Genomic DNA, 25,007 nt, shown 5'->3' on the forward strand with positions numbered 1-25,007 from the left:
AAAAATTAGAAGGGGAACACTTCTATAGAAAAATAGCAAAAAAAAAAAAAAAGGAGGTAAATCACAAAAATACTATACTAATCTGTGAAAAAGAGAATGCTCAACTTTATTAATATTAAAATTTAAATAACTATAAGGTACCATTTATCTTCTGTGTCAGTTATCAATTAATACGTAATACGTTCCCCAAATGTATTACATATTAACTTTGTAATTTAGTGGCTTAAACATGGATATCACTGGCTTCCCACACTGGTCTTTTCATAGGGTTTCTTACAACTGGCAGCTTTCCACAGAGTGTGTAGACAGAGGGAGAGAGAGGGAGGTGGGGAGAGAGGGGGGGGTGGGGAGAGAGAGAGAGGGGGGCGGTGGGGAGAGAGAGAGAGAGAGAGAGCGCAAGCCCAGGATAGAAGTCATTTTTTTGTAACCCAACTTTGGAAGTGACATTCCATTGCTTCTGCCATAGTCTGTTCAATAGAGGTAGATCAGAAATTGTTATGGTTTGAATGTTTTCATTCCCTGCAATACTCATGTTGAAACGTAATCGCCAATGTAACAGTGTTGGAAGGTGGGGCCTAGTGGGAAGTGTTGAGATCATGAGGGCTCCATCCTCATGAATGGATTAATGCTACCAAAAAAAGAGCTTGAAGAGGTGGTTTTGCTCTCTTTCACTCTTTTGTCATGTGAGAAACAGTACTTGCACCCTCTGGAGAATTTGGTGTCCAAGACAACATCTTGGAGGTGAAAACTCCAAGGTGGAAACTTGCAAGGTGGGACCTTGCAAAATGCCAAACCTGCTGGCACCTTAATTTTGGACTTCCCAGCCTCCAGAACTGTGAGAATAAATGTATATTATTAATGAACTAGCCGGTCCATGTTATTTTGTTATAGAAATACAAAATGGATTAAGACAGGAATCCAGCACAACTCAAGGAAAGAGGATCACCCAAAGATGTGAATACTAGAGAACAGGAATCCTTGGGGGGTCATCTTAGAGACTATGCATTCACATCTCCCATTAAACAGTTAAGATTAAAAATAAACATATACAAGAAAGCAAAGAGTGAAAGTTTTGCGTTATAAAGGGTGATGAAATATACGGTAGTAAAAGAATACATTGTTGTAAACTTTCTCAAGAATATTTTGTATGAAGAGTAATACGACTTTCATACTCTTAGAAACATAATTACGTTTCTAGAAATTTAACATAAAGATAAAACAGGAATACACACAAAAATCTATGGAAAGGGATGTTTACCACAGCCTTATTTATAATAGTGAAAAAGTATAAGTAACTTTCACAAAGAGAGGAAAGATGAAATAATTTATAGTTAAATCAGGATGATAGACTACTTTACAATTTATGATGTTTCTAAAGTACATTTCATAGCATTGGAAAAGCTCACATTTTTTAAACAGAAGAAACAAGATGCAAATTACTGTGTAGTACAACTTTGATTATTAAAAATAACATACATATGTATACATATATAAACATACATAGCGACAGAGACATAAATCAATTATTACAAATATACACCTTTGGGCAAGACGATTGGTATAATTATAAGTAAAACATTTAAGAACATTGTTTTGATTTGTAGAAATGTCTATGTGTACAAAAAGGAACTTTCCCAACATTTTCCTTTGCTCCTTCATTTTCTCTTGCCAGTGCAAAGTAGAGGGTTATGATTTAATGTAAAGACATGATTAGCTATGTTGGCAACAGTATGTCCAGCCATTCTAATTGGTGGTATGCCACATGATGGACAGGACCAAAACTATGGCATACCACAGAACTGAGAACAGTTTCCATACCTCGAGGCCCAGTATTAGTCTTGGCTAAAATACTACTTGATGCTAACAAATACTATACTTTAAAAGTAATTTCGTGTTGGCATATATTTAACATCATTTGGTGCTTTTTAGCTAAAGTTACTGAGTTTTAGCTATGCTTCTAATAGGAATCTACTATAAATCTGCTTTCAATAAGTCAAATGTCTCCACTATCACCAATGAACATTTTTCAAATCCCCCTGATGTGTTTAAATTAGAGTAGGTAATCATTTGAAACCAAGAAATGAATTAGGAAAATGCTCACTCTTTACTTTCATGGATTGAGATGTTCACTTAGAGATCTCACCTATGCTTCAGTCCAGCCCATTACTACCTCATCCTGTGGAATTCACTTATTTAACATCTTTTCCCTGCTAGACTGTGAGAAACATGAAGGTAAGGACAATATCTGCCTTACTCAACTAGATATTTCCAAAACCTTAGCATAATATCTGGAGCATCTTGGGGACACAATAGTTCTTTGTTAATTGAATGAAGGAATGAAGCTCTGAGCATTCGAGTCTGCTTATAGTAACATGCCTGGGACCTTTCACCTTGTTTCTGTTCTATTTCTAGCCTCCCTCAGAGAGAGAAATTCAGAATTCATAATGATACTCATAACATTCCTTTTCCCCACTTCCCCCCCTTTTCACCCTCACACACAAAGTACAAAGAAAGTAAGATAGTTGTCCAAATAATGAACTAAAGAATAGCCAATTTTGTTGCAAAACTTGCTGTTTTTTGTTTTCGTTTTAAATCAAGCAACAGAAAATAACTGGTGTATCTGCCATTTTCAGTAATTTGGCTAAATTGCTGGGGTTTTTGGTCATTATGTTTCCATGTATATCAGTCTTTCATGGAGTCCAATTTCAATTTTTGTGTATTCGAGTGTGCCAGGCAGAATAATAGCTCCCAAAGATGTCCATGCTCTAATCCCTGGAACTGTGAATATGCTACCTTACATGGCTAAAGAGACTTTGCAGATGTGATTAAGGGTATGGATTTTGAGATGGGGAGATTACCCTGGATTATCTGTTGGGCCCAGTCTAATCACGTGATTCCTCTAAAAGTGGAGAACCTTTCTTGGCTGTGGTTAGAGAAAGCTGAGACAATGAAAGAAGAATCTGAGAGATGTGACACTGCTGACTTTGAAGATGGAGGAAGGAGGTCATAAGGTAAGAAATGCAGGAGGTGTCTGAAAGGTGGAAAGGGCAAGGAAACAGATTCTCCCTTGAAGCTTCCGGAATGGAACAATGTCCCCACCAACACCATGATTATAGCCAAGTGAGGTCCATGTTCTTCTGACTTACTGAATTGTTAAGATAATAAATTGTGTTCTTTTAAGTCATCAAGTTCATAGTAATTTGTTACAACAATGGAAAACAAGTATAGTGATATTTTAAGTTAAATTCAGGTGAATCTATATGCATAGTTCTAAAGACAGTTTTTAAAATAAAAATATTTATTCAAAAATTATATCTTCACATCAGCTTACTGTTTGGCCAAGTAAATTTAAATACATATGGACTTTAAAAATTGGCACTATTGGTTAAAAGAAAACATAATCAACTAGGCCAGATGGAATTTGAATAGGTAGTACCCTATTTCTGCTACTTTTGGGAGAGATTTTGTTGGAGTCATTATGTATAGTTGCATTAGAAATATATGTGGCTGTGGACATGTTTTCCTTGACTGAGGATATGGTGAATAGCAGAAGAGGTGTGGGAACTGGAAGGTAACTTGGTATTTGTGGTCAGGTTGGTGAAATATTTGGTGGCTTGTTGATTTTATATATGACTCTTTTAGTCATAATTTCTTGGCAACGTGATAGTATCCTTCATCTGAAGTTTTCTAATATTTTACTTGTTAATATCAACATGGGAATAAAGAGATGAAAACAAGAAACTTGAAGGTTAAATAAGTTATACAAGATTATGGATAAGATTGAGTTAGAGGTTAAACTTTGGTTTCTTATATTTCTATTTTTATTATTTATCTACTAGGTAAAAAAATAACGAAAAGCTTAAAAAGTTCCAAAGCAATCAATTTTCTAAAAATCTTAATTTTTAAAAAGTATTTTGATTTAAGAAATTTTGTAAGATTTCAAGTATTTGAAATAATGCTTTTATCTTCATGTTCAGAAACAATTTATTCTTCTATTTGTCTTATGTACTGATTTCCTGTTACTGGTGTAGCAAAACTCTAAAAATTTAGTGGCTCAAAACACTATTCTTTTAACAGCTCTGGGGGTCAGAAATCTGAAATAAATGTTAGTTGCTAACATCCAGGTGTCAGCAGATCTGGTTTCTGCTGGAGGCTCCAGGTAAGAATCTGTTTCCTGGCCTTTTCCAGCTTCCAGTGGCTGCTCTCCTTCCTTGTCTCGAGCACTTCACTCCAATCTGTTGCTCCCGTCAGCACATTTCCCTCTCCTCTGATTCTGACATTTCCTTCATCTTTTTTATTAGGACCTTTGTGATTACATCAGGCCCATCCAGATATCCAGCATTATCTCCCCATCTCAAAATCCTTAACCGTATCTACAGAAGTCCCCTTTTTGCCATATAAGGCAACATTCTGAGGTTTTAGGGATTAGGATGCAGACATATTTGGTGGGCGTGGGGACATTACATAGCCTACCATAGTATAAACAAGAAATCCTAAATGCTCTGAAACCTTTCAGTGCTGCTGTCCTTATCTTTGAAGTCCAGACTTCTCCCTTCAGAAAAGAAGATTCTCTATAAAACATCTCTGGTTGTTACTTCAACCAGGACACAACATGCAATTCACAATTCACAGAATAATAGAGTTGTCAGAGGCTTGAGAAATTATGTATTCCATAGCTTTTTTGAATCAATGAGGAAACAGATTAAAGCTCTTAGATGATTAGCCCAGGTCCACCTATCAATCTTGGAAGTAAAGCAAGGGCCAAAAAAGTACAAAGGGAAACAAGACAATGGAATACAGTACCTATTATGGGCCAGATGCTATATGTTTTGAAAATCTTCTGGGTCAGTTTTATTGCTGTAAGTTTTACAGATACTGAAAGTGAAACTAGGAGACCAGCTGTCTAGGATCACACAGATATTTTGGTAAACTTAATTCCTGTTCACTAATATCCACTACCCCTTCCTTTATTTCCTTTTCCTATTGAACTTAAGGTGTGACTATGTGATTTGCTTTAATCAATGAAATATGTCATCTCTAAGCTGAGTTTTTCAGAGCTACTGCTTGCTTTGCCATATTCTTTTTTTCTTGCCACAATGACTGGCAATATTCCAATAAAGGATGCTTTGTTAGCCTGGGTCCCAAAGTGAAATGAACCTGGACACTTGTATATAAATAAACCTGTGCTGTTGTAAGCCACTAAGATTTGGGGGTCATTTGTTACTCCTGTATAACCTAACTTACTCTTCTGAAGCAGTTATTAAATGTCAAGGCCAGAATTTGAACTCGGGTCTGTCTGATTTCAAAGCTCATCATTATGGTTTGAATATTTGTGCCTCCTTCAAAATTCACATGGAAACTTTATCTTTAATGCAACAGTTTTAAGAGGTGAGGCCTTTTGGGGGTGATTAGGCCATGAAAGCTTGACCCACATGGATGGGCTTAGTGCCTTGTGAAAGGACTTGAGAGGGTGAGTTCACCCCATCCATTTATTCCACCTCTTCCACTATGGGAGGACAGAGTATTCAGTGCTTTTGCCTGTCTGCCTTCTCCCGTGTGAGGATGCAGCCACAAGATGCCATCTTGTAAGTACAGACTGAACCTTCACCAGACTCAAATCTCCCCGTGCCTGGATTTTGAACTTCTCAGCCACCGGAACTGTGAGAAATACATTTCTATTATTTATAAATTACCCAGTCTGTGTTAGTTTGCTATAGCAGCAGGAACAGACTGAGACACCTTTGTTCTAGACTCCAGGCCACTGATTCTTATTTGTTTATTTCACTTCTCCACACTATGAGATACCCATGCATGGAACATATGAGAAAACTATTATATACTATGGATTGATTATCCAAACTTTGTCTTAAACAAGTTTGTAAAGTAGGTGGATATTAACATTTACAAAGGAATATGTCACTACTCTCTTAACATTTTTTAACCACCTATTAGAGTACACTTTATGTCAAGGAAACTGAGCAGTGATAATGAGCTTAGCAAACAGATAAATGGCAATAAGCAATGTTGTACTAACTATGTAGCACATAGTCTTCTAATTGTCTTGTGTATCTTAACTCACCTAGTCCTCACAAAACCCCTGTCAAGTATTACTATTCTCATCCAGTGTTTTAGATAAGAAGACAGAGGCTCAAGCATTAAATGGTAGCGCTTCCATTAAAACCCACTGTGCTCCCAAACCTTATTCAGCCCATTTTAAATCAATTTGTTAATTTATTCCAGATATTCACAATCAAAACCAACACATTTAATATATAGGGTTTTTAGAACATTGAAATATAAACTAAAATTATATCCCAAATTTTATATTGCAATTTCTGTATTATTTGGAGTTCCCCACGTATGTAGTTTCTCTATAACAAGATATGATTCAATACTAAGTACAAATCAACCAGATTGGTGATTTCAAAGAAATGTCTGTTTGACTTAATTAATACAGTAGCCATAATTAGATGTACAGTTTTCTGTACATCTTTTGCTGTAACTACCTGAGTTTTTTATAACAATTACTCCCATTGTGACCACTTTAAAAAGTCTATATCTATTGCTTCAACTAAAATATAAATAATTCTATCCCACTACTCTCACCCTACTTTCTCCCATTTATGCCCCTATGATAGCAGACTGACTTGTCATCTCCTCAGCTTTTGTAAGGAGATAATAATTTTTTTAAATGTATTAGATCTGAAATTCTAGCACTGTGCAAGTCAAGGCCCTGTCATGAGAGATGATTTATGTATTGTTTTAGTTTTGCCAAATCGATTCTGAATGAGCTGCTGAAACACCTGCCTGAAAGTGTGGAACTTACAAGATAGTTTTTCTGAAGCTGATCAACCTAACTGTGTAGCACCATAAAAATTTAAAATGTATTCTCTTCATTGATCCCATAAACATAACACATTGCTTTGAAAACATGTCCTCTTTTTTAGCTGTTGACTATTATTAGTAATGAACAGCTGCATTTCTATTTCCTGTGTCTTACGGATGTCATCTAATGGAGACCTTGCATGATTATGTAAGTTATCAGTAATATGAAAGTCACTATTTATGATATGAATATGATCTCCTCTTAAATCACTCATTAGTTCTTTTACTGTTAATGCTAAAAACCTTTAGCATTCTAGTTTCTACATAATATTTTGACATACCTATTTCTGCTACTTATTGAAGCTATGTTAAAGTACAATTCTAAGTGTTCACAATGTACAATCAGGAGCATTTATCAGAGGAGTGGTCTATTGAAAAATCATTAAAACATTTAGGGATTAATCTTTTCAATAATCCCCCTGCACTTCCCACCCCTCACCTACCTAAGACCTTATTGAGCCTCAAGTATTAGAAAGAAACAAGTAAGTACATGATATTTGCTAAAAATGGGAAGATAGGGAATAAAGGCTAGAAATACAGCATTTTGAATTTCAAAAATAATTTGGTATATACTTGGTCTAAAATTTAAGCTGAATTGCCCATGTAACAAACCTACCCAAGTACCCCTTCAACCTAAAATAGAAGTTGAAAAGTTAAAAAAAATCTATGGTTTAAATTTAAACAAAATTTTTTTTGTGAGTACATTGTTGAGTGTATGTATTTATGGGAAACGAGATGTCTGGATACAGGCATGCAGGGTGAAATAAGCACATCATGGGAAATAGGGTATCAATCCCCTCAAACATTTATCCTTCGATTTACAACCCAATTACACTCTTTAAGTTATTTAAACTGTTACAATTAAGTTATTATTGACTATAGTCACCTTATCATGCTATCAAATAGTAGGTCTTATTCATTTTTTCTATTTTTTTGGACCCATTAACCATCCCCACTTTCCCCCAAGAGCCCCCAGCTACTGTATTAATTAAGTCAGACAGATATTTCTTTGAATTAGCTGGGTGTGGTGGCGGGCACCTGTAGTCCCAGTTACTCTGGAGGCTGAGGCAGGAGAATGGCGTGAACCTGGGAGGCAGAGCTTGCAGTGAGCCGAGATCGCGCCACTGCACTCCAGCCTGGGCAACAAAGAGAGACTGTCTCAAAAAAATAAATAAATAAATAAAAATAAAAATAAAAAAATAAAAAAAAAGAATGTCATTGGTATTTTCACAGAGATTGCATTGAATCTGTAGATTGCTTTGGGTAGTATGGACATTTTAACAATATTGATTCTTCTAATTCATGAACATGGAACATTTTTCCATTTTTTGATGTTTGCTTCAATTTCTTTCATCAGTATTTTATGGTTTTCATCATAGAGATCTTTCACTTCTTTGGTTAAGTTAATTCCTAGGTATTTAATTTGATGTGTGGCTACTCTAAATGAGATTACTTTTTAAATTTCTTTTTGAAATCATTCACTGTTGGCATATAGATATGCTATGAATTTTTGTATGTTGATTTTGTATCCTGGAATTTTACTAAATTTATCAGTTTGAGTAGTTTTCCTGTAGAGTCTTTTAGGTTTTCTCCAAATATAAGACTATGTCATCTGCAAACAAGGATAATTTGACTTTTTCCTTTCCAATTTGGACGCACTTTATTGCCTTCTTTTGTCTGATTGCTCTATCTAGGACTTCCAGTACTATGTTAAATAACAGTGGTGGCAGTAGGCATCCGTGTCAAGATCTACATCTTAGAGGAAAGGCTTTTAGTTTTTCCCCAATCAGGATGACACTAGCTTTGGGTCTGTCATATGTGGCTTTTATTATATTGAGGTATGTTCCTTCTATCCTCAGTTTTTTGAGTTTTTATCATGAAGGGATGTCAAATTTTATCAAATGATTTTATAGCATCAATTGAAATGATTATATCATTCTTATCCTTCATTCTGTTAATATTATGTATTACAATGATTGAATTACATATGCTGAGCTATCCCTCCATCCCACAGATAAATCCCATTTGATCATGATGAATAATCTTTCTAATATATTGGTGAATTCAGTTTGCTAGTATTTTGTTGAGGATTTCTGCATCTATATTCATCAGAGATAGTGGCCTTAGGTTTTTTTTTTTTTAATATGCCTTTGTCTGATTTTGGTATGAGGGTAATACTGACCTTATAGAATGAGTTTGGAAGTATTCTCTCATCTATTTTTTTGAATAGTCTGAGTAAGATTGGTATTCTTATTCCAATAAGAATAAGAATTGGAATTTCTCATTCTTATAAGAAAGAATATAAATATTTGGTAGAATTATTTAAATTCTTTAAATATTTGGTAGAATTCAGAAGTGAAGCCATCAGATCCTGGGCTTTTCTTTAATGGGAGGCTTTTTATTACAGCTTTGATCTTGTTACTTGTTATAGGTCTGCTCAGGTATTGGATTTCTTCCTGGTTCACTTTTGGTAGGCTGTATGTGTCTAGGAATTTGCCTATTTCTTCTAGATTTTTCAATTTATCACATGCTTCTTTGAATTTCTGCATTATCAGTTGTAAAGTCTCCTTTTTCATTTCTAATTTTATTTATTTGGACATTCTCTTTTTTTCTTAATGTGACTTAAGGTTTTTCAATTTTCTTTAACTTTTTAAAAAAACAACTTTTTGTTGCATTAATCTTTTGTATTTGTTTAATTTCAATTTCATTTATGCTCTGATCTTTATTATTTCTTTTCTTCTACTAATCTTGGGTTTGGTTTACTCTTGCTTTTCTAGTTGTTTAAAATGCACCATTAAATTGTTCATTTGAAGTTTTTCCTGTATTTCAATGTTGGCACTTACAGCTATAAATTTCCCCCTTAGTACTGCTTTTGCTAAATCCCATAGGTTTTGTATGTTGTGTTTCCATTATCATTTGTTTCAAAAATGTTTTCAATTTCCTTCTTAATTTCTTTATTGACCCACTGGTCATTCAGGAACACATTGCTGAACTTCCATGTATTTGTATAGTTTCAAAAATTCCTCTTGTTATTAATTTCAAGTTTTATTCTATTGTAGTCAAAGAAGATACTTGATATTATTTCAATTTTTTAAAATGTTTTAAGACTGGTTTTGTGACCTAACAAATGGTCTATCCTTGAGAATGATCCATGTGCTGAGGAAAAGAATGTGTATTCTGCCACTTTCGGATGAAATGTTTTGTAATTATATATTAGATCCATTTGGTCCATTATGTAGATTAAGTCTGATGTTTCTTTGTTGACTTTTTTGTCTGGAAGATTTGTCCAGTGCTGAAAGTGGGGTATTGAAGTCTCCAGCTATTATTGTATTGGGGTCTATCTCTCTTTAGCTCTAATAATATTTGCTTTATATATCTTGGTACTCCAGAGTTGAGTGCATATATGTTTAAAATTGTTATACCCTCATGTTGAATTGACCTCTTTATCTTTATATAGTGACCTTCTTTGTCTCTTCTTATAGTTTTTGTGTGTTGAAATCTATTTTGTCTGATGTAAGTACAGTGCTTCCTGCTCTTTTTTTTTTTTTTTTTTTTTTTTTGAGATGGAGTCTCGCTCTGTCACCCAGACTGGAGTGCAGTGGCGCGATCTTGGCTCAGTGCAAGCTTGGCCTCCTGGGTTCACACCATTCTTCTGCCTCAGCCTCCCAAGTAGCTGGGACTACAAGAGCTCCTGCTCTTTTTTAAAAAAATTTCCATTAGCATGGAATATCTTTTCCATCCTTTTATTTTTAATCCAGGTATGTTTCTTGTAGGCAACAGATCAATGGGTCTTGTTTTTTCATTCATTCAGCCAGACTATGTCTTTTCACTGGAGAGTTTAGTCCCTATACATTCAATTTTATTATTGATAAGTAAGGACTTACTCCTTCCATTTTGTTATTTGTTTTCTAGTTGTTTCATGGCCTTCTCTTTCTTCTTCTTTTCCTTCCTATCTTTCTTTAGTGAAGGTGATTTTGTCTAGTGATATAATTTAGTTTATTGCTTTTTATTTTTTGTGTGTCCACTATATGTTTTTTATATATCCATGTGCATATCTTTTTATTTTTTATGTATCCATTGTATGGTTTGAGGTTACCATGAGGCAACTAAAAATACAAAAATTAGCCAGGCATGGTGGTGGGCACCTGTGATCCCAGCTACTTGGGAGGCTGACACAGGGAATTGCTTGAACCAGGGAGGTGGAGGTTGCAGTGAGCCAAGATCATGCCACTGCACTCCAGCCTGGGTGTCAAAGTGAGACTCCATCTCAAAAAAAAAAAAAAGGCTCTAATGCAGTCTTCAGTATGCCAGTTGCAATTTTCAGCTCCAGAATTTCTGCTTAATTCCTTTTAATTATGTCAATGTCTTTGTTAAATTTATCTGGATACAATTCTGTATTCCTTCTCTGTGTTATCTTGAATCTCTTTGAGTTTCCCCAGCACAGCTCTTTTGAATTCTTTGTCTGAACAGTTACATATTTCTGTTTTTCCAGGATTGGTCCTTGGTACTATATTTAGTTCCTTTGGCAATGTCATATTTTCCTAGATGGTGTTGGTGCTAGTGATGTTTTTTGGTGTTCAGGCATTGATCAGTTAGGTATTTATTGAAGTCTTTACTGTCTGAGCTTTTTGGGAATGCTTTCCAGATATTCGAAAGGACTTGGGTGTTGTGATCTAAACAGTATCTGCTCTAGGTGGCACCCTAAGTCCAGTAATGCTGTAGTTCTTGCAGACTCACAGAGTTACTGCCTTGATGGTTTTGGACAAGATTCGGGAGAATTCTCTAGATTACCAGATAGAGACTCTTGTTCTCTTCCCTTACTTTCTCCCTAATATACAGAGTCTCTGACTCTTTTCTGAGCCACCTAAAGCTGGGGGTAGAGTGACAAAAGCACCCCTGTAACCACCACTACAATGACCTAAAACCAGCACTGCACTGAGTCTTGCCCAAGGCCTGCTGTAACCACTCCCTGATTATTACCTATGTTCACTCAAGGCCCTGGGGCTCTGCAATCATCAGATGGCAAAGCCAGCAGCCTGTGTCCTTCCTTTCAGGGTGTTGAGGTCCTCCAAGCCCCAGCTGTGTCCAGAAGTGCTGTCCAGGATCAGGGACTAGAGTGAAAAACCTTAGAAATCTGCCTGGTGTTCTATTGTATTGTGGCTGAGCTGACACACAAACCACAAGAAGGAGTCCTCCCCAGTCTTCCCTCCCCTAGGTGGAGGAACCTTACCCCTAGCCACCACCAACACAGGCCACAAGGAGTACTGCCAGACCATGGCAGATGTTCCCTGAAGGTTCAAGATCTCTTATGTCAGCTTGTTATGAATACTGCCTGGCCTAGGACTCACTCTTCAGGGCAGTGGACTTCCTTCTGGCCCAAGGCAGGTCCAGAAATGCCATCCAAGAGCCAACTCTTGGAACTAGGGACCCCACGAGCTTGGTTGGTGCTTTATCCCACTGTGTCTGTGTTGGTACCTAAGGTGCAAGACAAAGTTTTCTTTACTTTTCCCCCCTGCTTTTCTCAAGCAAGAGTTTTACCCCATAGCCACCATAGCTAGTAATGTGCTGAATCTCACCTGAAACCTAGCAAATCTCAGAGGCTCACCTAAGGCCCTTGATGTAGTACCTGTGTATTGCTGCTTGTTATTCTGGGATCAAGGGCTCTTCAGTTAGCAGATGATGGATGCTGGAAGAACTGGGTCTTTTCAAGGCAGTGGGTTCCCAAGCCATGCCTACAAACGCCATCTGGGAGCTAGGGCCTGGAACAAGGTGCTCAGGAATCTGACCGGTGCCCTATCCTGCTGTGGCTGAGTTAATATCCAAGATGCAAGACAAACTTCTGCCCACTCTTCTTTCTCCTCTCCTCAAGTGGAAGGAAGGGGTCTGTTTTAGAATCATGAGCTGTGCAGTCTGGGCTAAGGGAGGGGTGATGCCAGGACTCCCTTGGCTGCCCTAGCCCTAGTGTCTCAGTATGTTGCATGCTCCCTCAGTCCACTGTCTCTGGATCTAGTTCAGTGCTGAGACTTGCCTAAGAGTTGCAGTCCTTATGGCCTAGGCTGATTTTCAAGCTTACTTGGAGACACAGAGTGCTGTAGCCTTTGATGATGAGGTTTGCAGGACTCAAGTACAGACCACTTGGATCCAAGATTCCTTTCCGGCTATGGTTGGTTTAAAAGCTCCCTCCGTGGTCCAGCATCGGGTAGTTTGTTCTGGTTTTTCTTTTTGCTCTAAAAGAACAGCACTGAGTTTAATGCCTCGTCATTGCTGTGATCTCCCTCCCCCAGCACCCACAGACGCTCTTGGCACTCGGCTGCCACTACCAAAGGTTGGAGAGGGGTGGCAATGGGGTTTCAGAACTGTCTTTTCTATCATCTCTTCAGTGCCTCTTTCAGTGGTATGAAGTTAAAACCAGGTACTGCGAGTGCACACCTGATTTCTTGTTCTTTTAAAGGTGTTTTTGTTTTGTTTTGTTTTGTTTTTTTCCTGTGTAGGTAGCTGTTAATTTGGTATCCTTGCGGGAGAGACGATCATTGGAGCTTTCTATTCCACCATCTTCCTCTGCCACCTCAAAACCTGTGTTTTTTATCAATTGGAAATCTGAATCTCTTTTGCTATCATTTATTTTAAAATTCTAGTAAAGTTACTGATGTTTTCCGGCTCTCTCTATAAAAGCAGAACATAACTAGGGAGACTATTTCTCTATTAGTTGAAGACCCTATATTACATTTCTTAAGCCTTTGCCTATATATATTTTAGCCAATTCCATCAGGGCATCTGGAATTCCAATTTAGAGGAAAAACATTAATGACCCTCTTTTTATTTTCAGAAAGACCAAAGGCATGGTGTGCAATGAAACAGGAAAATGTTTTAATTTGTTGGAACAAATGGTAAAAATCAAGCATAAACTAGGTATACAATTTATGGTTATTTTTGATGTGTGTAATATAGGGACAAATATAGCCTATATTTGACTTTTTCAAATTCAAAATATAGGCTATAATTTCAAAGAAAGGAAAAAAAAGGACTTCTAGCTAAAAAGTTTATTTAACCAATACTCATGCCAAAAATTATTTCAAAGAATTTTTGAGCCAAAAACATTTGAAATTTGCTTCATCATAAATATAGTTTAATTCTAATAAAGAGAAAAAAATGTGTTAGAGGTATATAGAGATTATATAAGATTGTGGGCTAAGAGTGGGAACTACCATACAATGACACATAGGTACATATACAGACACACACACACACATACACACATGTATGGACATATATGTATAAATGGTATAGCTATAGATATATACATATATGTACCATGTGTATGTAAATGTATGTATATATATTATTTCTTTTTAACAATGTTGCAAAAATTTTATCCTTTATGTTTATTAAGTGTTTAACATAGTAAATAACCTAATGCTTTTTTACTTTATGGACAACAATATATTTTCACAGTGTGATAACACTTACCAAGTCTATCATGTTATATGTTATTCAAATCATGGCCGTAGAAAATATCCACTTATTAATGCATCTGGAACTTCTGTACTCGTAATAGTGAATGATACTTTTATATTCTGTAATATTTCTAAATAGAGCATAAACACCTTTTAATATATTCTTGACACTAGAAACTTTTCCACTATGTATAATTTGATAAAACCACAATTTGTTGTTTATTGGGACCCACAGAATGAGTTCCAAATATGTAACAGATAAGCTATATCTTTACTAACAATCAGATGTATACAAAAATGTATGTTTCCATCTTCTTTTAAGAAGAAATTATGTTCTTTTAGTTGTAATCTTTTTAAACATGCAGACACGTTATCTGATATTCATTTTGGCTTACAAACAAACTGTTCCGATCTTACCACTAAAAACCACCCACAAATCCTACAAGTGATTACATATCTTATGTGAAAAAAAAATACATTGTAATTCCTGCTAATATTACGTAGAAGAAAACTGTGAACCTTAACTTTGCATTATTAAGAGATTACAATGCTTTTTAATTAATGGTTGCTGTTAAAAACAGGTTATACTGAAAATTAATTTTAAAAATTCAAATAGAGTCTATCAAAAATCTTTTGAATATACAACCATTCTATTCATCTATTACATGTTTGGGAAACAGTATTATTTATGGGTATGTGTATGTATACAAAAACAAACACAAATGTGTGCACACACATATATCCATTCCAATATATATCTTTTATAAAACAAGGTGAGATATAAATAAATACATAAATACATAAAAATCATCTGAATTAGCACATATACTCAGTACAGATACCACCTAATTTTTTAGTGGTATGTATGACCATGTATTTGACGATCCATTGTAGTCTGCGAAGGAGGAGAACAATATGCTTTTTATATGACATAGAACAGGGAAATGATTGAGGTGAAAATATGTTTTTTATATGATATAGAACAGGGAAATGATTGAGGTGAGAGTGGAACAAGTAGAGAACACAAAAGAAAGATGGATTGTTTCCTGTGCAAGTGTTTCAGGTAAGGAGCAAATTGATGTGTTTAGCCTGGTCCCGGACTGGCTTCCAGATTTGAAACTGTCAAAGAGAAAGTTCTTTGAACAGAATGGTCTCAATAAGCACTTGTGACTATGACTTATCTGCTGAGCTAGGCCACGTGTGCTTGGATGATTTCTTGTACTATTATGAAAGAAAAAACTATGGTTAAGATGGTAGCACTAAATTCAAACAGTTTCTGAAATAGATTGCTAATCTGGTAAATTGGCATAAGGGTTAGGAATGTTTGGCTTTCCTACCCAGGTACTTTAACTTAATACAGTAGTTGGGACTGTAAATGTTCAATGTCTTTCATTATTACCTTATAAAATGAAATTAAACTTCTTTTGGTCATTGGGGACTTGGAAGCATTTCTTCAAATATTATGTCATTGAAGATACTCAAGTACAAGTGAAGATCTATTTAAAACTACCCACTTTTTAAATTAACCTTCTTTTAATTTCTGTACTAGATTAACCAATGCTCTTCCATTCCTTTGTAAAGAACAATGACTGAGAGGTGCTGCACATATTCTGCTCCTGTGAGGTGAGCAATGTATCCCCAAATGCTTTTTTAAATCAAATATCCATAATTTAAATAAATCTTAACTAAACCAATAAAAATTGAATAATAAAATATTTGTTTCTATGAGAATCAAGTTGAATACCATTTATTAAATAGGTATAATTGAACACATTTTTATCTATACTCTCTCCTAAACTCCTTGACAGTAAAGGATTAAAAGTTATAAGACCATAAAGATAAAGAAACAAGAAAGGAGATAATAGCAGATAAGTATTAACGTAGATACACATATGGTAACTAATTTACAATATTTAAATTCAAGACATCATAACAGAATACCAATAAGAAGCAACTCAACTTATATCGCAGAAATATGCAAAGTTTCAAGAATTTTAAATACCAGACAATTCTGGGAACAGAGGTGACCAGGTAGAGCTGAAAACAGAAGGACTTGTTGGAAGTCTGTAAAAGGAAGGCTACAGATGTAGTTCCCTTTCTTTATCCATTCATTCAGGAAACTACCTTCTTCCCAAATAGGAAGAAGTATAGAGTTTCCAATATGGAGGTACTGAGCCAGACCACTTCTGTGCTCAGGGATGGTAAACACTGCTGTGGACAAACTGAAAGGAATGTTTAAATACACCCACATTACAGTGGCACCCCAGGTCCCATGCCACTTCTGGGCTGACAGATGTTTGTTTACACACTCCAGAAAGGAAATGGGAATAGGACTTTGTACAGAAACCTGAAAAGACACACAGATGCAGACATTCAGGATGCTGCTAGAAAATGTGCAGATGCTCACCTGATCCCCCTACAGTGAAGTGCACGATTTCACATGCTTGTTCTTATTTACAAAGCTGCCACATTTGTGTGTGTGTTTCGTTCTTAAATAGGACTTGCTAGGTAGAGATCACAAATATTTAAAGAAAATGTCTCTTGTAAAAGTAGGAGAACAAATAAATGAAAAAATTTAAAAGATTATTAGAGGAAACAGAGACAATTCAAAAATTCAAGAAGAGTTAAAAAAAAGAAAAATTCATCTTCTCCCTGAAGTCAGTAACTACAGAGAGCTGTGAGAAGATACACAATCTATAAAACTAGAATAGAATAGTATTGAAAAAGTGACTATATTGGAACAACAAAAATTCTTGAATTTAAGCAATCAAAATAACTGTTGGTAGAGAAACAGCACTGAGGAAACCTCAACAAAAAAAGAACAGAAAGACCAAAGTTTGGGATATTGTAGAAAAAGGTATGGGAAATTAGAGGGTTAATCCACAAGTTTCTATATTTGACCAATAGAATTCTGGCAAAAATGAAATAGGGATAACAGAAAAGAGAAAATGACGAAAGAAAGCATAAAATTCAGTGCCAGAATTAATAAAAGGCTTATATCAAGGCATACCTTCAGGGAATTTTAGAACTATCACCTAATGAGAAGATTCGAGAAGCTTCTAGAGAGAGAGGAGGAAAGAAGCCACGTACAAAGGTTTGAAAATAAGAATGTCATTAGGTTTCACAATTGCAATTCTGGAAGGTGAAAGATCATGCCTTCAAAAATTTGAGGGCAGATGATTTCAATATTAGATTTTTTATCTAACCAAATTATAAATTTAGGTATGGAAAATACAAAAAAAGAGGTACAGTTTTAGACTTGCAGAATTTCAAAATGATTTGCCTTTCACATTTCTTTTCAAAAACAATTAATAGAAGATATATTTCATTAAACAAGGGAATAAATACAAAATAGGAGAGAAATGGAATACAAGAAAGAGGACATCTAGCATAAGGGAAGTATGAAGAAATTTCAGAGTCAATAGCTGTGTGTGAGCCTGCAGCATCAGGAGGATAGAGAGCTTCAGGAGACACAGCGCTAAGAAGACATCAGAACTCAGACAGATGTGTTTAACTGCAGTAAGAGGTGTTTTATAACTCAGTGGGAGAGATTGGAATAGATTACTGATGGATATATACAAAACTAAGTCAAAACAAACAATAAAAACCTAGACTAAAGTAAACTCCAAGAAAAGCAAAAAGATATCTGAGAAAGGGAAAATAATTATTTCATATTCTAAAACTCTTCTATAAATGAATGAAAATCTGTGTGCAGGATATTCACTTAACCGAAAGGTGTCTATATTGGGTGAACTGGAAATCTGATGTGTATATGTGATTGTGTGTAGAATTGAAAGGCTGGTGGTAGAAGAAACCTGAAGTGTAGCTTAATCTTTCATATTAAAAAGTTTCATAGATAATATATATTTTTAAAGAGTGGTGAAAGTAGTTGCCTTTGTGAAGTGGGAATCGGGGATTGGAAGGGATAAAACATGTCAGCTGATTTTACTCACAAGCAGATGATTCACATTCTTAAACTTCTTAAGCTATGCACATATGTGTTTTTGATAAAAATTTAAAAATTCAAAGCAATATTCAAATTATCTGTCTAATCTACCTAGTCATAGTTTAATTGTGAACTCATCAAGGATATAGGACAGCTTCTCTGATTTGTAAAATTCCTGGTATGTGCACCAGTCATACATAGCAAAAGGAAGTTCACACATGATGTGTGTGCATGCACACACATGTGTACACATGCCCCCAAACCAAGTTGAAAGCTTTGAATAAACTTAATACATGTAATCACATTAAAAAATCACTATAGAATGAGATATTAGAAAAACAATTAAAAATTATAAGGGGGCATGTGAAGTCCCAGTTGGATTCTGCATTTGGGTTGCTTTGTAAGTATATTTGTGTTTATGCTCTAGTTCAAAGAATCAAAACTGGAAATGGTTATGTATTTATGATGGGTGTGGTTTATGCTGGACAAATGATACAAATCTCCAATCAATGGACCTATTCAGAAAAAAGACACATGGACTAACATGAGGGGAAGCCATGTATAGCTGAGTGCTTTACATTAAAAGAACAAGTTTGAAGTTTGTAATTTCTTTTTCAAAAAAGATTATTTTCCTCTGTCACAACCTTTCTGTGATTAACTGACCAACAACTGGCCTTGACTGAGTTGGATAAGAGGGTGTCTGCAGTAATCATAAAGAGCCAGGAGAGCTCTTGAGAGAGAAGCAACATGATAACAGCTCTTCTTACAAGTTTTGGAGAGCAGTTGTCCTGTCTTTCATCCCACTTTTCAGTACAGATTGGAAAAACAAAAGAAAACGCCTATTTCCAATTGCAAGTTCCTTCTTAATTTAGCATCTGAGGATAGGATAAGTCTGTCTTTCCTTCTCTTAGGGGAAGAATCTTCCTTCAAACAATCAGTCTGGCCAGGCACCTAGCACTTTTCTATCTCAGCTTCACTTGATAACAAGAATGTTGAATCCCTCTCCTAAATGCAGCTCAGCTCTATGTACAAAGGATGAGGACAGCTAAACACTCACCTACTTTGTTCTCTAAAGCAGCCTCTCCCCATTTTTTGAGGGAGATTTCCTATAACATTTGTTTTCCAGTCTAAATCACAAATTCTTCAAAGACAAGGACGTTGTTTAATATCATATCTTTTTTTATCTTTCTTTCCTATTTCTTTTTCTTCTGTCTTTTGCCAAATGTGCTACCTACTTACTAATTGCTTGATAAATTTTGGCAAAAAGAGGGAGGTGCTCATAACTTTGCCTTGAAATTGGCAATGAGATTGTGTTCTTCCAATTACTTTGAACTTTCTCTTTCTGAAGTTTCACTCTTGTAAGACTCACTGGAAACTATTGTGATAAAATTAGGAGAGTTTGGCATAATTTGGAAATGTTTCAATAACTGAAAATGGCATTTGAGCAAAGAACCAAGAAGTGAAGCACAGGACTGTTGCTGTTCATGTAAGGTAGATGTTTTCTCCTGAAATTTTAATGTTCTGTTCTTTGCAGACATTTGTAGTACATGTACATTATAATAAAATATTTTTAATTTCTCTTTCCTGTTCTTTATAATATTACTGTATAATATTACTGTTAATTCATTTCACTTTACCATGCACTGTAGTAATCACAGTGGGTAGTAATCACCCACTACCTTGGTGATATATTGCTACTTTAAATTAACATATTATTATATTACTACATTAAACCATTACCTTTTAATTCAATTTAGGAATAAGAAAAATAAAATGTTTTATTTTGCTTTCATTTATTCATTCTCTAATGCTTTTCTGTATGTACACCCATTTATGACTTATATCTTTGCTTTTATACATGAAGAGATTTTTAACATTTTTTTTTTTTTTGCAAGGCTGGTCTGCTGGTAATACATTTCTTTGGTTCTTATTTGTGTGAGAAATTCTTTATTTCTCATTTACTTTTGAAGATGCGTTGGATATAGAATTCAAGATTGGTGGTGTTTATCTTTCAGTACTTTAAATATTTAATTCCACTATCTTCTTTCTTCTATGGTTTTAAATGAGAAGTTCCCTGTTATTTTTGTCTCTCTATATGTAAGGTATCTTCTTTTCCTCCTCCTGCTTATTTCAAGATGTGCTCTTTGTCTTTGGTTTTCTGCACTTTTAATGTGATATGCCTAGGTGCAGTTTTTTTGGTATTTTTTTCTATTTGATGTTATCTGAGTATGTATATTACATCTTTGAAATAGTCTCAATTAGATATTCTGTCTTCTTTTCTTTTCCATCCTTTCTTTTTTCCCCTTGCATTTCAGTTTGGGAAGTTTCTACTGCTCTATCTTGAAGATTACTTGTCCTGTCTACTGATAAACCCATCAAAGGTGTTATTCATTTCTGTTTCATGCTTTCTATTTCTAGCATTTTCTTTTTTAGCTAAAACTTATAAAACATACAATTAATCATTTTAAAATGTACAATTTAGTAACATTAAATACATTTATAATGTGCAACCACTACCTCTCTCTAGTTTCAAAACATTTTCATCACCACGGGAAAATGCTCCATAGCCATTAAATAATCACTCCTCGTTTCGCCTTACCCTCATTCCCTGATAACCACTAATTTTTTTGCTCTCTTTATAGATTTGCCTATGCTAGATATACTATATAAAAGTGATGATGGAATATGTAATTATTAACTTATTGCTTCTTTCACTTAGTATAATATTTTTTGAGGTTCATTCAATTTATAGCATGTATCTGTACTTCATTCCTTTTATGGCTGAATGATAATCCATTGTATGCATATAACACAATTTGTTTATCCATTCATCTTTTGATGGACATTTTGGTTGTTTCTGCCTTTTGGCTATTATGAATGATACTGCTGTAAACATTCATTTACAAATTTCTGTGTGGACATATGTTTACATTTCTCTTCAGTATATACCTAAGAATGAAATTGCTGGATCATATGGTAATTCTATGTCTAAATTTTTGAGGTACTACCAAACTGTTTCCACAGTGGCTGCATCATTTTATATTCCTACCAACAATATACACGTGTTATTTCTCTACATTCTTGTCAATACTTGCTATTTTCCACTTTCTAAAATTAAAGCCATCCTAATGAATGTGAAATGACAGTTCACTGTGGTTTTAATTTTCATTTCCTTAATAACCAATGATGTTGAACATCTTTTCATGTACTTTTCGGTCATTTGTACTTTTTTTTTCAAGAAATGCTAATTCAAATCCTTTTTCCATTTCTAAATTGTGTTGTTGGTCTTATTGTTGTTTGGTAGTAAGAGTTCTTTATATATTCTGGTATTAAATTCTTTTCTTTTTTTTTTTTAAATTCCCATTTGTTTCCTGATTTTTATTTTATTTTATTTTATTTTATTATTATTATACTTTGAGTTTTAGGGTACATGTGCACAATGTGCAGGTTAGTTACATATGTATACATGTGCCGTGCTGGTGCCCTGCACCCACTAACTTGTCATCTAGCATTAGGTATATCTCCTAATGCTATCCCTCCCCTCTCCCCCCACCCCACAACAGTCCCCAGAGTGTGATGTTCCCCTTCCTGTGTCCATGTGTTCTCATTGTTCAATTCCCACCTATGAGTGAGAACATGCAGTGTTTGGTTTTTTGTCCTTGTGATAGTGTACTGAAAATGATGATTTCCAATTTCATCCATGTCCCTACAAAGGACATGAACTCATCATTTTTTATGGCTGCGTAGTATTCCATGGTGTATATGTGCCACATTTTCTTAATCCAGTCTATCATTGTTGGACATTTGGGTTGGTTCCAAGTCTTTGCTATTGTGAATAGTGCCGCAATAAACATACGTGAGCATGTGTCTTTATAGCAGCATGATTTATAGTCCTTTGGGTATATACCCAGTAATGGGATGGCTGGGTCAAATGGTATTTCTAGTTCTAGATCCCTGAGGAATCGCCACACTGATTTCCACAATGGTTGAACTAGTTTACAGTCCCACCAATGGTGTAAAAGTGTTCCTATTTCTCCACATCATCTCCAGCACCTGTTGTTTCCTGACTTTTTAATGATTGCCATTCTAACTGCTGTGAGATGGTATCTCATTGTGGTTTTGATTTGCATTTCTCTGATGGCCAGTGATGGTGAGCATTTTTTCATGTGTTTTTTGGCTGCACAAACGTCTTCTTTTGAGAAGTGTCTGTTCATGTCCTTTGCCCACTTTTTGATGGGGTTGTTTGTTTTTTTCCTGTAAATTTGTTTGAGTTCATTGTAGATTCTGGATATTAGCCCTTTGTCAGATGAGTAGGTTGCGAAGACTTTTTCTCATTTTGTAGGTTGCCTGTTCACTCTGATGGTAGTTTCTTTTGCTGTGCAGAAGCTCTTTAGTTTAATTAGATCCCATTTGTCAATTTTGGCTTTTGTTGCCATTGCTTTTGGTGTTTTAGATATGAAGTCCTTGCCCATGCCTATGTCCTGAATGGTAATGCCTAGGTTTTCTTCTAGGGTTTTTATGGTTTTAGGTCTAACGTTTAAGTCTTTAACCATCTTGAATTAATTTTTGTATAAGGTGTAAGGAAGGGATCCAGTTTCAGCTTTCTACATAGGGCTAGCCAGTTTTCCCAGCACCATTTATTAAATAGGGAATCCTTTCCCCATTGCTTGTTTTTCTCAGGTTTGTCAACGATCAGATAGTTGTAGATATGTGGCGTTATTTCTGAGGGCTCTGTTGTGTTCCATTGATCTATATCTCTGTTTTGGTACCAGTACCATGCTGTTTTGGTTACTGTAGCCTTGTAGTATAGTTTGAAGTCAGGTAGCGTGAAGCCTCCAGCTTTGTTCTTTTGGCTTAGGATTGACTTGGCAACGTGGGCTCTTTTTTGGTTCCATATGAACTTTAAAGAAGTTTTTTCCAATTCTGTGAAGAAAGTCATTGGCAGCTTGATGGGGATGGCATTGAATCTATAAATAACCTTGGGCAGTATGGCCATTTTCATGATATTGATTCTTCCTACCTATGAGCATGGAATGTTCTTCCATTTGTTTGTGTCCTCTTATTTCATTGAGCAGTGGTTTGTAGTTCTCCTTGAAGAGGTCCTTCACGTCCCTTGTAAGTTGGATTCCTAGGTATTTTAATCTCTTTGAAGCAACTCTGAATGGAAGTTCACTCATGATTTGGCTCTCTGTTTGTCTATTATTGGTGTATAAGAATGCTTGTGATTTTTGTACATTGATTTTGCATCCTGAGATTTTGCTGAAGTTGCCTATCTGCTTAAGGAGATTTTGGGCTGAGACGATGGGGTTTTCTAGATATACAATCATGTCATCTGCAAACAGGGACAATTTGACTTCCTCTTTTCCTAATTGAACACCCTTTATTTCCTTCTCTTGCTTGATTGCACTGGCCAGAACTTCCAACACTATGTTGAATAGGAGTGGTGAGAGAGGGCATCCCTGTCTTGTGCCACTTTTCAAAGGGAATGCTTCCAGTTTTACCCATTCAGTATGATATTGGCTGTGGTTTTGTCATAAATAGCTGTTATTATTTTGAGATATATCCCATCAATACCTAATTTATTGAGAGTTTTTAGCATGAAGCGTTGTTGAATATTGCCAAAGGCCTTTTCTGCTTCTATTGAGATAATCATGTGGTTTTTGTCTTTGGTTCTGTTTATATGCTGGGTTACATTTATTGATTTGTGTATATTGAACCAGCCTTGCATTCCAGGGATGAAGCCCACTTGATCATGGTGGATAAGCTTTTTGATGTGCTGCTGGATTCGGTTTGCCAGTATTTTACTGAGGATTTTTGCATCAATGTTCATCAAGGATAGTGGTCTAAAATTCTCTTTTTTGGTTGTGTCTCTGCCCGGCTTTGGTATCAGAATGATGCTGGCCTCATAAAATGTGTTAGGGAGGATTCCCTCTTTTTCTGTTGATTGGAATAGTTTCAGAAGGAATGGTACCAGTTCCTCCTTGTACCTCTGGTAGAATTCGGCTGTGAATCCATCTGGTCCTGGACTCTTTTTGGTTGGTAAGCCATTGATTATTGCCACAATGTCAGAACCTGTTATTGGTCTATTCAGAGATTCAACTTCTTCCTGGTTTAGTCTTGGGAGGGTGTATGTGTCGAGGAATTTATCCATTTCTTCTAGATTTTCTAATTTATTTGCGTAGAGGTGTTTGTAGTATTCTCTGATGGTAGTTTGTATTTCTGTGGGATCAGTGGTGATAGCCCCTTTATCATTTTTTATTGCGTGTATTTGATTCTTCTCTCCTTTCTTCTTTATTAGTCTTGCTAGTGGTCTATCAATTTTGTTGATCCTTTCAAAAGACTAGGTCCTGGATTCATTAATTTTTTGAAGGGTTTTTTATGTCTCTATTTCCTTCAGTTCTGCTCTGATTCAGTTCTGCTGCCTTCTGCTAGCTTTTGAATGTGTTTGCTCTTGCTTTTCTAGTTCTTTTGTGATGTTAGGGTGTCAATTTTGGATCTTCCCTGCTTTCTCTTGTGGGCATTTAGTGCTGTAAATTTCCCTCTGCACACTGCTTTGAATGTGTCCCAGAGATTCCGGTATGTTGTATCTTTGTTCTCGATGGTTTCAAAAAACATCTTTATTTCTGCCTTCATTTCGTTATGTACTCAGTAGTCATTCAGGAGCAGGTTGTTCAGTTTCCATATAGTTGAGCGGTTTTGAGTGAATTTCTTAATCCTGAGTT

This window comes from Pan troglodytes, chromosome 3 (assembly GCF_028858775.2).
Source record: "Pan troglodytes isolate AG18354 chromosome 3, NHGRI_mPanTro3-v2.0_pri, whole genome shotgun sequence".
NCBI lineage: Eukaryota > Metazoa > Chordata > Mammalia > Primates > Hominidae > Pan > Pan troglodytes.